Genomic DNA, 16,853 nt, shown 5'->3' with positions numbered 1-16,853 from the left:
CATCACTGTGAATATATTAAGCTTAAAATGGATCACAATCTTACACTACCTGCATATTATGCTGTAACAGACTGCCAAGAGCTTGCAATATATTGGAAGGTACATCTGTTTATACAGGTACAGTCAAGATAAAACTGTCAAGAACTAATAAGTACTCTTCAGATTTTTCCAAAACAAAGGATTATTAAGGACCTTCATCAATAAAATGTAGATTGATGGTTATGATGATGGATTCACAAAGCTAGGCAGGTTTGTAACATAGCTTTCATAGTTCACATGCCTCGACCTCCCGCCTGGTAATAAAATGCACTTTGAATCCAAGCTAAAGGGCTAAAGTGACAACTAAAGATACTGGTTAGTGTGGAATTGAAATGGAATGCAGCAATGAAAAGGCTGTGCAAAATCAATGCTTGCAATTCTTAACCATTTAATTGTCCAATTGCTTCAATAGCACTCATTTGGCATCAAGCCCTTGCTCCGAAAGAATTGCTTTTTTCCTAAACCCGCCTTTATTTATTACAGTATTTAAATCTTTTTATGATAAAACAAACTGCTCATACATCATCCTAGCGACCAAAATTAGCTGGAGAAAGAAAAGCACAACAGTGTTGGCCAAACAGCAGCTCTACTGTGTCTTGGAAACATGTTGCTCAAATGAACATATTCTATAAATAGCAGCTCGTCCTTCCAGAAGAAAACAAAGGGGAAGGAGAAAAGCAGTTTCTCAGATTTGAAGCCAGGTTTAGAGATTTCAGTTCTAAAGATCTGCTGAGAGCGAGTTGGATACTTTCCTCAGCATAAATACTGCAAAGTGGCAGCCACTGTCTGATGTAATTCATGGTACTTGGCACACAGTGGTCCCTGTGAGTGAAGCCACATCCTCTGGTGGAATTTGCCAACTGAAGAGGTGAGCTGGTGTGATAGATCATGCAAGAACCACCAGCACCCATCCCCTGCACTCCGAACATGACAGCGTTGACCCCAAACAAGCCGAGCTTTAGCCTTCTGCAATTCAGGTGGACAAGAAGTCCTAAAGGAACTACAATCCTCAATGGCTTTCAACCAATTGAATTGTTTGGCAAAGGAAGCTTCAAGTGGAAAACTGGCAACCAGAATCATTAAGAGGGATTATGGTGCAGGAGGAGGCCATTCAGCCTACTGTGCCTGCAACTGCTCTCTGAATGAGCTTCATGACTTCATGTCTTTCTCTTGCCTTTTTACATTGTGAATAATCATCCAATGCCCTCTTGAAAGTTTCGTCTCATTTCCAGGCAGTGTTTCCCAAATCTGAGCCACTTGTCATGTCAAAAGATTTTGTGATCTGCGATGCGAGTTTCTCAAATCACATTCGCTTTTATTGCAAATGATATTAAATCTGTGCCCTCATGTTCTTGATCCTTTTACAAGAGGGCACACTTTCTCACTGGCTACACTATCCAGCCTCATGATTTTGAAAACTTCTATCAGATCTTTAGCCCTCACCTCTCGATGGAGAAGAGATCCATCTTTTCTCACACTTTGAAGCATCTGTGTAAATGTCTTCTGCACCCTCTCCAATGCATTCACATCCTTCCTAACATGTGGCACCCAGAACTCTACATAATACACAGAGATGTAACAAGGGTCTTATACAAAAATTAACATCACCTCTTTATACTTGACTCTATGCCCCATTTAATAAAGGTTAGGATACTGTATGATGTATTGACTGTTCTTTAAATCTGGCCTGCCAGGCCCTGTCCAGGGTCTAGTAAGTAATGAACTTTTAGAGTAGGAAGGGATGAGAGTGTAGGGTAGGTGATGGGAGTCAGGGAGGAACAAGGATAAGTGGAGCATCTTCAAAAGGTGTTGCTCTCAGAGTGTTCAGAGCTCCCTCAATTAATGAGAGACCCTTCCTTCTTGCCTCCTCAAAAAGCCATTTTGAAAACAGTCTTGACATTCTGGTCTATCTGCCATTGACCATCATATTATGGTAATGGGGTTGAAATGAAAAACCCTTAATTGCCACTTACGTAGGCAGTTAAAGGCTGCAATAAGCCCAAGAGTGGACGGCCTGTCTAAAGGATGCTTTACCCACTTCCCCCTATACCACAGGATAAGCAGAAAGGAGGTGGCCTATGTCCACTATATCAAAAAAAACTAGTGACATAGCTGTAAAATCTAGTCTTTGGAATCAACAGTGCCAATCAACACCAGTTACACGGAGTACTTTATATACGGATGACCTTGTAGGGTTAGGTGCGGGTTATACTTCTGTTAAGCTGATGTGGAATTCTCAAACCATGGTTGGGACTCTGCCAAAATTGTAGTCATTCTGGTGCTCTCCTGTCAGATTTAAGACTGGAGTCCACCAAACTGACTGCAGGTTTTCGGAAACTTCTATGTTTTGAAGGACCAAAATGGCACGTGCTTATTGCCAAATCCCTTTCCTCAGAAATAATCTGTGAATAAGTCTAATTGCATGTAACGCCAAGGTTACAATTTACCTAGGTGGAGCTTCTGACCTCAATTCCATCCCATCTCAAAGACCATCGATCACTGTCACAATATTATCACACAACTCTGTTCGTGTGCCTCAGCTGGTAACTGTTGTTACAACCCTTGTTCATGCCTGCTCCATTTAGACTCGACCATTATAACCATTTGTGACTGGTGTCCCACACACTATCCCCAGTAGAATGGAGTTCACTTGTTGTTCATATGTGAACTCACACCAAGGCCTATTCCCCTAATGTTCCTGTACACTTAGACTTAACCGGTCAAATGACGTACTGATTTTAAACTTCTCATATTTCCTTGCAAATCTCTCCATGGCTACAATCTTCTATATCTCTAATTTCTCCTCCAGTCCCACAACTTTCAGATATCAGCAGAGCTTTCATTTTGTTTGAGTATTCCTGATTTTAAATGTTTCATGATTCATGATTCAAAACTGTACCTTCTGTTGCTCTGCAATACCTTTCCTTCATGTCTCTGCCTCCTTTCCTTGCTTTAAGAGGCTCCTTAAATTCTAGTTCTTCAACCTACATTTTAGTCACTTGACTGCATATTTCCTCATGTATGCTTGGCTATCGACTTTGTTTTTAAATGTTCCTGTTGAGGTGCCTTGGGGCACTTAGTATGTCAAAAGCACCATATAAATAGCAGCTGTTGATTTCAGATACAAGGAATTGCAGTTCAATGTAAAAGAGTAGTTTCTATAAATTTCTGATTCATTGCCGTGGTCACATCATTAAGGAAGGCAAGTGTAGAAAGAAGGAAGCCTTCAACTTTTTTTGATAATTCCCCTTCACGAGCAATAAATTCCAGGAAATATTCAAAGGTTTGCCTGTTTAAAAGCTAAACGAATGAAGAATATACTCCACCACTAAAGGAGTTTAAATTAGTTTATGTCACAACCTTGCATGCTTTCATTCTTATTTTCATTCATTCATTTCTTTTTCCATAATAGTATACTCCCCATGCTGTACAAAACTCCTGAAATGGAGTCGGGGTGAGGAACAAGGATAGAAATAAGGCTTGTCAGAGCTACTTGTTATCATAATCTGTATTTTGGAGGCTCATATTGTAGTAGCACTAGAAAACACATCCACAAACATTCAGTATTTCATTCAGCAGAACCGGACTCTCCTCTGCTCAGTTACATCAAAGGGAGGAACTCACGTTTCAAAGCAAGCAGCAGGAAGAAATCCAAACCTGACTCTAAGCTGCGCTAGCTCACCGAGGCACACAAGACTCTGACGACAAGGATACAAGTATAACAGCAATTTAACAAAAAGTATATCACAATAAACATTTTATCTACCTAAATACAGGCTTCAGTGTGAGGAGTCATTGGAACTACACAATTAAAAAACTAAACCTGCACACATTACATGCAGTTTAAAAAAATCAGTTTTTTAAAAAATAGATGGTCATTGGACATTCTTGCATATAGAAAAATGCAATTATTTCCCACACATTTATTTCATTCACAAATGCGGGCTGGAATACAATAAAAATTGGAATTAGATTCTGCACTGACTTTTAAAATCTTTTACTTGAATGTCTACAGGACATTTAGTTTCTTTCAACTCACATTCTCTCTTAGGTGGCTGCATTTTCAATCAAGTTTTAAATCAGCTTTTTGGTCTTCCTGCATTTCTGAGAATTCTGTGCCTTAACAGAGTCAATGTGGGTGATACATAAAACAATATACATCAAAAAAAAAATTACAGCCTGCTGCCTTTTAGCTAAAGCTGAAGTTACTTCTTTGTGTGTACCAACCCACAAGCATCTACTTCACCTGTTTTTCTTTCAGTTGCAGTCTAACTCTTCCATGCCATGCTGCTTTCCTCCAAAATGGATCAGCCACACTGAATACTGGTCTGGGAGAGACAGAGAAGCTATGAGCTCAGCCTTGCCCTTGTCTGGGCATGCGTCTCTGTCAAAACAAATAGGACGCAAAGATTTGCAGAGAAGCGGCATTCCACAGCATTGTTAAGCCTGAATATATTAGAAACAGAAAACTGCAAGAGAAAAAGATTCAAGTTCAAAGGTCAGATATCGAAGGGCATTGTTAAACTGCCATTGTTTGATGAGCAGCAACTAGTCAAACAGGAGGCTATCATACATTCACTGAGTGAAGAAATAAAGCAAAACAATTATACAAACAGAAAACAGAGCCAGCAGCTAGGATACTTCCTTGCCACGTAAAGTGAGAGGCATTTTCAGCACAGTCAATAATGATGGAAACAATGTGGTGCTTTATTTTGGGAGAATCAATGTGTCGATGCATAGTATTGTACAATACAGATGTGCACATTTTCCCCCAAAATACCCCTCCCCCACACAATTCACAGAATTCACTTCTCCTGTAGGTCACCAGAAAGGCAATGGTGGCCTCTGCTCAGTCGTGGTGGGGAAAATGATCAATAAGACTATTCTGCTGGCTACTTTCCCACAGGTCAGAATTGAAACTGAACTTGCTTTCAAATCCACAGCTTTGATTCACTCCTTTTGCAGAATCTTCTCCAGTCAGATGTCCCTGCCTGCACTCCTTGACAGTCCTTTATTCTAGCTTATTTCTGGCTCCCCATTATCTGATCGTGCAGTCACTGCACACCTTCTGGCATTTTCTTCTAAAAAAAAAACTCAGAGTGCATTTGCTTTTCCTATCTTCAAATATCACCTGGAACTTTTGCTAAATTCCCTCATTCCTTTCTTGGCATCCAACTCTCTCAAAGACAATGCTCTATGTGAAAATACAAACTGACACTGTTGTTGGATCCATCTGAAGTTTAAACACAGGAGGAAAAAGGGAAAATAAAGAACAATTTCCAACCAAATCTGTTCTGAAATTAATGACAACTGTTCTGTTGTCTTTGGCTTATTTTGTTGAATTATTCATTGCCTTTTTAATTCTTTTTACATTGGTCTAAAGTGCCCAAAGAAAAATTGTTTCAACCTTCAAAACAATTTTAAGATGGCAGGACTTTACAGCAACATGAATTATAAAATTATAGCTTAGTAAAGCTTCAAAAGCTCATTTGGCAGATGTCATGCATTCAGTGGGACATGAAAGAGTTTACTGATATTGCAGAAGGTTAGATTCTCAGTAACTAAATTCTTCCAAGGTTGATTTGTTTTTTAAAGAATTTTTCAGCAAACCATTCAAAAAGGTTCAATCATTTGTCACACAAAACTACTGTAGTCACCGATGATTAACAACCTTAAACACTTCGCAGTGCATCTATTTTCAGTGTTTTATTTATTGCTTTAACTAGCCCTCAAGAAAGCAATGATTGAAGGCAGTGATTACAAGTAACAGATTCCATCTTAGTGAAGAATGTGTGTGTGGATTAATCGCCTAAATACCAGCTGGTGAACTTGACCCTAGATCTGTTCTAATGCAGTCAATCACATTACTTGTGTTTGTGGGGAGGTGATATTTATTCTATTCTCAGCATTGACACCTTGACATGAAACTCGGTGCCAGAATGAAACACACTTGAAAACCTTTGTTGCAGAGAGATGTGAGACCTATGGAATTGCAGACTGAAAAAGACAGCTAACCAAGTGAGTGTGCTGCATGTGATGACACAACAAAATGAGACAGACACACACACACACACACACACACACACACACACACACACCCCCTCTGTGCCCATAACAACAAATCATAACAACAGCAATTTGCACTTAATTGGCAAACATTGCAGAAAAAAATGTCAGGAGGCACTTCACACAGGTGTAGGAATTACAAATGCCAAACCCTAAGTAGTAGAGGTTAGGAAGATCAAACTTTGATTTAAAAGGTGGTGCCTAAAGAATGAGAGTGGGGTGGTGAGATAGAGGGTTTTCAAGAGACAGTTTCAATCAGTATGATTTATCCCTGGTCTCTAAACTATTTTGCACCAAGATTACGTTTAAGGAATGTGGTAACATAGGAGGCTAAATGTTAACTATAGAATCTGTGAACACTTCATGACAACTTTCATTATATCTATAAATACGATCAAAAATGCAAATTTAACAAGGTTCTATGCAGCGAATTGTTCTAAAGCGATGCACTGCAACCTCATTACAAAATACACCTACATACGATTCTACAATTAATATTGAGAAAAGGTGTGCATTAAAGTAACAGCTTTTTTGATATAGTTTTAATCATTTCATTTGCTCAGTGACAAAAACATGCTTCAGTATCATAAGATTTCTGCAATGGATGCTGCTTCAAGATGACAGTTGTTTACATTTGGACTGATTGAGATGAGAATAACTCCATGAATATGCACCATTGGTTTGTTCCAATTAATTGGTTTTCTTCCTTTTTGACATCCAATCATCTCTCTTTATGGCAAACTGAAAATTTGCAAGGTACCTGAATCAAACAATAAATCTTGCTTTAACTTTTTAAACAGCATTTATTCAGCTAGAAACAATACCCAGATTCAAGTGGAATAAATGACTGGAGGAGCAAATTACTGCAAATGGAGGAATATGTTCTAGAAACAAAAAATGTTGGAAATCAGTGGGTCAGGCAGCATCCATTGAGAGACAGCATGCTAACGTTGAGTTTAGATTACTCTTTAATCAGAGCTGAATGATTGTCGGAGAAAGCACTGTGCAGGGCATACATTTAAATACAAGGGCATAATAGTTTATGGTCATATTTGAGCACATTGATCATGAGACTGGGAAGAGAGTGACCTCCTCGCGTGTAAAGACATTGCAGAGCAAGAGGGGCTGTCAGTGCCTCAGAAAACAGAAGTAACGATTTTTATTCACTGGGACCTTTATATATATACATTGCACAGAAAAACTAGCATCATAGATAAATCTGAAAGATTGTCACAACATGTTATTTTAGAACAAACAGATTTTGCTAAACTATTTATAAACTATGGGCAGAATGTGTTTAATGAGCCCATTTTCTGATTATGAAATATGTTCAGGCACTTACAGGTACCATCAGACTCGGAAGAGCATAACATCAGAACAACCTCTGTTGTTTCCATATTACATGCATCGGTGGATATATTTAATTTTAATGACACAGCATCAGTATTATCATTGCTTCCACTCAATTACATTCCAAATTGATCAGTAAATTTTGTGGTCTGAACTTTGCAAAGGTAATGATGGTGAAAATATCAGCATTTGCCATCTTCATTCTATTGAAACTGACAGAAGTTCTGGAGTCTGCACACATGTTGCATAATGCTGTAATTCAGATTTGCTGATGAATAGTGTTTCAACAGTACTGAGTCACTACTAATCAATAGAAAATTGATCAGATGAGAACTTGCTCCATTACACTGTTGGTCTTGCTGCAAAATGCCTTGACAAATCTACACCTTATCGAATGAGATACAACTCGATTTTTTAACAGAATAGCAACCTCACAATTATTACTGAACAATCTCAGTGGCTGTGAAAAGCTGCTATGACATTTGGAGAATTTCTTAATTAAAATTACAGGTAGTTGGGCTCAGTGTTTCTAACTAGCTGACTTGCTGTCTGGGTTTCTTTAATCTTGCTTGCTGATATCACTGCTGCTTGAAGCCTGGAGATACTCTTAACTTGGCGCCAGATTTGAAGTGGCTTCAGGAGAGGGGGAAATAAATACCACTGTTATTTACTGACTGCCTTCAAAGTCCAGACCCATACTAATGCCATGGTTAGGAAATTATTCTGGTGTGAAGTGGTTATCCCTCAAGACAAAGTAAAGTAACGAATGAAAAATTAAGGTAAAGTCTTAATTGTTATTATAGTATGATGGGGAAGTGGATTTACTCCATGTGCGGCAATCAGAAAGAGGTTCCAAACTCTAATTCTACCTTCTGATGAATTTCAGGCTATTTCAGTCAGCAAAGATGCTACAGGCTCCGTCACTTTCAGTATTTATTCTGCATCAAAATGGAAAACATTGGTGCAAGTGGTTCACACAGAAACAGTTTAACAATTGAGCTCAGATAAGCCACAAACTTGGCAGCATTCAGTTGTTTGGTTCTTTAAAATACGCCCTTCCAATCTGTTTATTTGATTTGTATTTAAAACAGGGCTTTGAAGCCTTTGCTTATTAAATTAAATATATTTGGTTTGAAGTAATTAGCTGCTCTGTATCAAACAAAGGTTACTTTACAGAAGTAAACAGGGATCCCATATATAGAGTTAAGGGCTTGTAAAAACAGAATTCATTAGATTAGTCCTCAAATGGTTTGAAAGTCTGAACTCCACCCAAGTGCACAATTCAGTGAACACCAAGAGTGCCACATTGCAGCAGCTGCTATTATAGAGTCATACAGCAAGTAAACAAGCCCTTCGGCCCAATTCGTCCATGCTGACCAGGTTTCCAAAAACTGAATTACTCCCATTTGCCTGCATTTGGCCCATATTGCTCTCAAACTCTTTTTATCCATGTACCTGTTTTGAATGTCTTAGCAAACTCAAACCTCATTGCTGGTTCCCGTTCCAGTATTTATAGTGTCATACAGCGCTGGAACAGGTCCTTTGGTCCAACCAGTCCATGCTGACCATAACTGGTCCCACCTGCCTATGCTTGGCCCATATGCTTCCAAACGTTTCTTCATGTTCTTAACTAAAGGTTTTTTTAAACACTGTAACTGTACCCGCATTCAGCTCTTCCTTTGGAAGTTCATTTCACACACGATGCACTCAGAGAAAATTGCCTTTTAAAATAGGACAGCAGCCAGTTCTCCTGACTTTCTGGTCAGCACTGCTTCAACCAACAGCACCAAAACAAAAAACAAAATTTTGATTACCTGCCTATCCGGCTGTTGATTTGCTTTGTGTTATTTATACAGAATGGGCTTTTTTTGGCCAAAATAAAAGTTATTTTTGAGAGGAAAAAAAGTATTGTTGAAATGCTTTGAGCCACTGGCATGTTAAACCGCCATTTAAATATTTTCACTATTGTCTTATATTAGAACTGCAGTAGATTGATTGGTACAGGAGGATAGCGTTAAAAACTCAATGGTAATACAGAGATTAGTCAAACATGCTGGGAAAATGAAGGGCTAGGATTCAGGAACAGGGTAGAGAGAAGAATTTACAGAGAAGCTGAAAGCAAAGTAGCACGAGGAAAAGGAATGCGAGAGCACTTGGGTCAGCTCAGAATGTCAAGTTAGAAAATGTCAAGATGCTGTGAGAAAGGAAGTAGGGATTGCTGGATACACAAACATGTGGGATACTAGTATGGAGGTTGGTGTTTTAGGAGATGAATGTTGACTGAACTAAAAATGGCCAACTCTTATCTCAGAATATGCAAAAGAATCCGACCACATGGACAACTTTGTGAATATATTTTAAACATGGCTAAAAAGGAGGCATTAAGTCAAAGTTTTTGGTCATATGTTCATTAGGATTGACATGTAAGAAAGCAAAATTTAGGAGGAAACAACAATATATATGTGGTAAGACAACAAGGTGTTGTTTAGTTGGCCAGTCCTTGGTTTGGAGTTGCAGCATGAACTGCCACAGTTAAGTGACAAATTCAAACCAGGTAAGTCAACTCTGACTGGTCAGGGCATTACCAGTGATGCAGCAGGGAGTGGCTAGATTCACATCCACTTCTTCAAATGAAGTAGGTAAAATAAGTGGACATGTTCTTTTTCAAACAAAAACAGGCCTGGTGTGTGATAGATGTAGTTTAAGCACCCACAAATGAAGCACAATCTGTGTTTGACTGATTTTTTAAATTAGTCTCCGTTGCAATCCTTAACACAATCAGGATTTTCTTAATCATTCAAAGGATATAGTATTTGTTGTCAATCCATAAAGCAGTGATAAGGAGATGATGAACTAGCTTTTTGAATTATTGCAGTCTATTTATTGGAGATTACATCCTTCCTGTGATGGATGTAATGCTAACTGGCTGGTAGTTTGCTGCTTTGTTTCCTTCCCTTTTTGAATGAATGAGTTACACCCACAATTTTTCAATCTAGCGAAATCTTTCACAAATCTAGGGTATTTTTAAGTAAATTAAAATCAACTCAACTCATCAACTATCTGACCAGCCATTTCTTCTATGCCTGAAGATGAAGTCCATTAGGATCCAGGCAGTCATCAACTCACAGACCCGACAAACTGCTCAATTCCTCCCTCCAGTTCAATATCAGTGGGTTTCACTTTCAAATGCTTTCTGAAGTGCTCCAACCACTCAGTTGTATCAAACAGTACCATTAACTATGAGTGGCAACTCACGATGGTCAATAAATGCCAGCACAAAAGCTTTTATGAAACTTCTATATTGTCTGAGTTTTTATTACCGGACATTCAATAAAGGTGAACCAGAAACAGAATTTGCTAGAAAAGCTCAGCAGGTCTGGCAGCATCTGTGAAGAAAAATCAGAGAGTTAATGTTTCAGGTCTGGTGACTCTTCCTCAGAACTTACTTGAACCTGGACCCGAAACATTAACTCTGATTTCTCTTCACAGATGCTGCCAGACCCGCAGAGCTTTTCCAGAAACTTCTGCTTTTGTTTCTGATTTATGGGACCTGCAGTTCTTTCGTTTTTTATTCTGTAAAGGCTGAATGTGCTGGCTGAATGCACGATTGAAAGCCATTCAGCCTTTACTGTTAAATATACCTCGAAGTTCTGGCATTGTCCTTACGATTTCATTTTGTACCTTCTCTGGTGTTTGACAAACTGGCACCGGAATTGCTGCTTTTGGGCAAGACTCTTGCTTTGGAAAGTGGGGTGACTAACATCCCTTTAAGTCCTGTGTGAAAGCAACTCCATCTTACTACTAAGACAACAGGAGTCAGATAATCTGATTTTAAATTAAAATAATTGAAAGCCCAATCAACTTTTATTGACAAAAAAAATGCAAACAGTATAAAGATTCCACGAAAGCTTTTGTGCTGCAGTAAACACTGCAGCTTTTCAACCGTTGTTGTGTATACACGGCAGTCCTGCAGAGGTCACATACCACGCAGTGAGTGCTTACTCCCCACAGGAAAGCAGCAGCAGGTTCAAATCAGGTGTTTATACATCCATGTAACACGACCCTCCTGTCTTTCAGGTCAGAGCGTACATAATCATGGCAACTAACCTCTAATAGTTTACATGCAAATATTTGCTTGGTGGCACTTGTCAACATAAAACAAACATAAATTGGTAGCCACAACGTAAATTGGCTTCTGTGATCACCATGTTTGCGCATGCCCTTCACTTCTGGCACTGCCACTTAGTTTGAATTCAGCACCATTGGCTGGGAGAGTCTATAAGAACTAGCTGTAAGGTGAGCCATAAAATTTATTCAAAGATTGACAAATTTGGCTGCAGTGAGTTAAAAGCTGACAAAGCTGAGTTGCTCCCAGTGTTGCACTACTTGCAATGAGTTTGGGAGATGTACTACTCAATACAGGATACTGGGCGTCAGTAATATTATCAGGACACATTACTCTGCAGCTACAGAGAATACGCTAACTACTCTGGGAGTGCACATACTGGGAGATAAAAGTAGCAGAAATGTTCCACAACTGAGCCGTGTGAAAGGGATGAAATTCTCCCATAACAGAAATACATAAAGCCATGGAATACTTTTGAAAATGTATCTTTCATTCAATAACGCCCTGTACATACAGGCTTCAATGTTAGGCTGCACTTCCCATTGAACACAGTGAGAGGAGATTTGCTATGGCTGCAAGAAGTGACATTACGATTATATTGTTTTTAAAAAATGCCAACTGTGGTCAAAATAGTGACAGAGCCTGTGCTGGGCAACGATGCCCACATGTACCAGCTTACCAGCAGCACTTACTCCATAATCTCCGAGGAGTAAGAGTGAACTCGGCAGCTCAATGTCTGTAGAATTGCCATGAGGGGGTTTAACTGTGTGGAAGGCCATATAAACTCATGGATGAAGTGCCTTCAAGAGAAAAGGAGAACATAGAACATAGAACATTACAGCACAGTACAGGCCAGGCCCTTCGGCCCACGATGTTGTGCCGACCATTGATCCTCATGTATGCACCCTCAAATTTCTGTGACCACATGCATGTCCAACAGTCTCTTAAATGTCCCCAATGACCTTGCTTCCACAACTGCTGCTGGCAACGCATTCCACGCTCTCACAACTCTCTGTGTAAAGAACCCGCCTCTGACATCCCCTCTATACTTTCCTCCAACCAGCTTAAAACTATGACCCCTCGTGTTAGCCTTTTCTGCTAACTGGCATGGATTGGATAAACAGACCAGCTCTTATCCCTGGGGTGGGGGAGTCCAAAGCCAGAGGGCATAGGTTCAAGGTAAGAGGTAAAAAGATTTAAAAGGGGCCTAATGAGCAACCTTTTTTCAACAGAGGATGGTGCATGTATGGAGTGCCCTGCCAGAAGCATCTGGATGGGTGTATGAACAGGAAGGGATTACAGGGATATGAGCCAAATGCTGGCAAATGGGGCGAGATTTATTTAGGATATTTGGGGCAGCACTGTGGCTCAGTGGTTAGCACTGCAGCCTCACAGTGCCAGGGACCCAGGTTCGATTCGAGCCTCAGGCGACTGTCTGTGCGGAGTTTGCACATGGCTAAATGGATCGGCCATACTAAATTGCCATGGTGTGTGGGTTATAGGGGGATGGGTCTGGGTAGGATGCACCAAGGGGCAGTGTGACTTGTTGGGCCGAAGGGCCTGTTTCCACACTGTAGGGAATCTAATCTAAATATCTGTTTGGCATGAACAAGTTAGAGCGAAAGATCTGTTTCTGCACTGTGTATCTCTATGAGTCTACAAATTGTTTCACAACATCCAACACTCGCGGGAAAATAGAAATGGACGTGGCATTTCAAAAGTGGCTGAACCAATGTCTTGTACGGCTGTAAAATGACCTCCCAACTCTTATACTCAATGCACTGATCAATAAAGGTAAGCACACCAAACACCTTCTTCACTATGCTGTCTACCTGAGACTGCACTCTGAGGTCTCTTTGTTCACCAGCACTCCCTAAGACATAGAAACATAGAAAATAGGTGCAAGAATACATCATTTGGCCCTTCATGCTTGCACCACTATTTAATACAATCATAGCTGATCATGCAAACTCAGTATCCCATTCCCGCCCTCTTACCATTGGGTGCATAAGTCCTGCCTGATTTGCTTTTCCAGAACATAGAACATAGAACACTACAGCACAGCACAGGCCCCTCTGCCCTCGATGCCGCGCCGACCCGTCATACCGATCTCAAGCCCATCTAACCTACGCTGTTCCATGTATGTCCATATGCTTATCCAATGACGACTTAAATGTACCTAAATTTGGCGAATCTACTACCGTTGTAGGCAAAGCGTTCCATTCCCTTACTACTCCGAGTAAAGAAACTACTCTGACATCTGTCCTATATCTTTCACCCCTCAATTTAAAGCTATGCTCGCCGTCACCATCCTAGGAAAAAGGCTCTCCCTATCCACCCTATCTAACCCTCTGATTATTTTATATGTTTCAATTAAGCCACCTCTCAACCTTCTTCTCTGTAATGAAAACAGCCTCAAGTCCCTCAGCCTTTCCTCGTAAGATCTTCCCTCCATACCAGGCAACATCCTAGTAAAACACAGCACCTCACATTTATCTTGATTAAACTCCATCTGCCATTCCTTGGTTCACTGGCCCATCTAATCACGCTCCCTTTGTGCTCTGAGGTACTATCAGTGCCACGTGCTAGCGAGGGTAGGAATAGGGGGCTAGAGCAGATGAATGCGTGGCTAAACAGCTGGTGCAGGATACACATATTTGGATCATCAGAATCTTTTCTGGAGCAGAAGTGACGTGTGTAAGAAGCACAGGTTATGCTGGACAACAAAGCGCGGTGCTGGATGAACACAGCAGGTAAAGCAGCATCTTAGGAGCACAAAAGCTGACGTTTTGGGCCTAGACCCTTCATCAGAAAAAGGTAGCCCACTGGGGATGATCTAATTCTGCAGGCAGGTGCTGAGGAAGGTGATGTCACTGCGGTACCTGGTTTGCTTCAAGGCATGATCGAGCAGTTTCAAGGCCAAAGAGATTACAAGAGCGTTGCAGTGGGAGACAGATCCCCTCAGGTTTGTCTGGAGGGAGGAGGGTAACTGCCTCAGGTTAGGCATCCCTGGAAGAAGCTTCACAGTGGGGTTAAAATTGTATCAGAGATAATGGGAACTAAAGATGCTGGAGAATCTGAGACAACAAAATTGCGAAGGTGGATGAACACAGCCGGCCCAGCAGCATCTCAGGAGCACAAAAGCTGACGTTTCGGGCCTAGACCCTTCATCAGAGAGGGGATGGGGTGAGGGTTCTGGAATAAATAGGGAGAGATGGGGAGGCGGACCGAAGATAGAGAGAAAAGAAGATAGGTGGAGAGGAGAGTATAGTTGGGGAGGTAGGGAGGGGATAGGTCAGTCCAGGGAAGACGGACAGGTCAAGGAGGTGGGATGAGGTTAGTAGGTAGGAGATGGAGGTGTGGCTTGGGGTGGGACGAAGGGATGGGTGAGAGGAAGAACAGGTTAGGGGGGCAGAGACAGGTTGGGGGGGCAGAGACAGGTTGGACTGGTTTTGGGATGCAGTGGGTGGAGGGGAAGAGCTGGGCTGGTTTTGGGATGTGGTGGGGGAAGGGGAGATTTTGAAGCTGGTGAAGTCCACATTGATACCATTGGGCTGCAGGGTTCCCAAGCGGAATATCAGTTGCTGTTCCTGCAACCTTCGGGTGGCATCATTGTGGCACTGCAGGAGGCCCACGATGAACATGTCATCTAAAGAATGGGAGGGGGAGTGGAAATGGTTCGCGACTGGGAGGTGCAGTTGTTTATTGTGAACCGAGCGGAGGTGTTCTGCAAAGCGGTCCCCAAGCCTCCGCTTGGTTTCCCCAATGTAGAGGAGGCCACACCGGGTACAATGGATACAGTATACCACATTGGCAGATGTGCAGGTGAACCTCTGCTTAATATGGAAAGTAATATGTGGGGCCTGGGATGGGGGTGAGGGAGGAGGTGTGGGGGCAAGTGTAGCATTTCCTGCGGTTGCAGGGGAAGGTGCCGGGTGTGGTGGGGTTGGAGGGCAGTGTGGAGCAAACAAGGGAGTCACGGAGAGGGTGGTCTCTCCGGAAAGCAGACAAGGGTGGGGATGGAAAAATGTCTTGGGTGGTGGGGTCGGATTGTAGATGGCGGTAGTGTCGGAGCTTGATGCGTTTTATCCGGAGGTTGGTGGGGCGGTGTGTGAGAACAAGGGGGATCCTCTTTGGGCGGTTGTGGCGGGGGCGGGGTGTGAGGGATGTGTTGTGGGAAATGCGGGAGACGCGGTCAAGGGCGTTCTCGACCACTGTGGGGGGAAAGTTGCAGTCCTTGAAGAACTTGGATATCTGGGATGTGCGGGAGTGGAATGCCTCATCGTGGGAGCAGATGCGGCGGAGGCGGAGGAATTGGGAATAAGGGATGGAATTTTTGCAGGAGGGTGGGTGGGAGGAGGTGTATTCTAGGTAGCTGTGGGAGTCAGTGAGCTTGAAATGGACATCGGTTACAAGCTGGTTGCCTGAGATGGAGACTGAGAGGTCCAGGAAGGTGAGGGATGTGCTGGAGATGGCCCAGGTGAACTGAAGGTTGGGGTGGAAGGTGTTGGTGAAGTGGATGAACTGTTCGAGCTCCTCTGGGGAGCAAGAGGCAGCGCCGATACAGTCATCAATGTAACGGAGGAAGAGGTGGGGTTTGGGGCCTGTGTAGGTGCGGAAGAGGGACTGTTCCATGTAACCTACAAAGAGGCAGGCATAGCTGGGGCCCATGTGGGTCCCCATGGCCACCCCTTTTGTCTGTAGGAAGTGGGAGGAATCGAAAGAGAAGTTAGTGAGGGTTAGGACAAGTTCGGCTAGGCGGATGAGGGGGGGGTCGGTGGAGGGGGACTGGTCGGGCCTGTGGGACAGGAAGGAGCGGAGGGCCTTGAGGCCATCTTCATGCGGAATACAGGTGTATAGGGACTGGATGTCCATGGTGAAAATGAGGTGTTGGGGGCCAGGGAATTGGAAGTTCTGGAAGAGGTGGAGAGCGTGGGTGGTGTCACGGACGTAGGTAGGGAGTTCCTGGACCAAAAGGGGAGAAAATGATTGACTGACCGCTTCGCAGACATCTACGTTCAGCTCGCAAAAAAAGACCCTGAACTACCTGTTGCCTGCCACCTCAACGCACCACCCTGCTCCCCGGCCAACATTTCCACCCCTGTCCCGCTACAGTGCTCCAGCGAAGCCCAAAGCAAGCTGGAGGAACAACACCCCATTTTCCACTTGGGGACCCCACAGGCCCCCGGACCCAACACTGAGCCCAACAATCTTAGGGCCTCAACTCTCCCAGGACCCAGACACCCCACCTGACACACCAGGCCTTGTTACC

The 16,853-nt window shown here is 42.4% G+C and overlaps 1 protein-coding gene across 9 annotated transcripts in view; it reads right to left on the bottom strand.

Annotated features, from left to right (window-relative positions):
- The window catches only part of shroom3 (shroom family member 3), a 402,329-nt gene that overhangs the window by 59,645 nt on the left and 325,831 nt on the right, over positions 1-16,853 (bottom strand). Inside the window, exon 1 of one of the 9 annotated variants that reach the window (XM_048531887.2) lies at positions 4,286-4,345. The exons of the other annotated variants lie outside the window; for them this stretch is intronic. The gene's annotated coding sequence lies outside the window, so the exon portion shown is untranslated. Of the gene's footprint in view, positions 1-4,285; positions 4,346-16,853 lie in introns of those variants that run through there. 9 annotated transcript variants of the gene reach the window in all.

The sequence above is a fragment of the Stegostoma tigrinum genome, chromosome 1 (genome assembly GCF_030684315.1).
Source record: "Stegostoma tigrinum isolate sSteTig4 chromosome 1, sSteTig4.hap1, whole genome shotgun sequence".
NCBI lineage: Eukaryota > Metazoa > Chordata > Chondrichthyes > Orectolobiformes > Stegostomatidae > Stegostoma > Stegostoma tigrinum.
The sequence above is the reverse complement of the archived record's forward strand: the minus strand, read 5'-3'. Positions and strand labels throughout refer to the sequence as shown.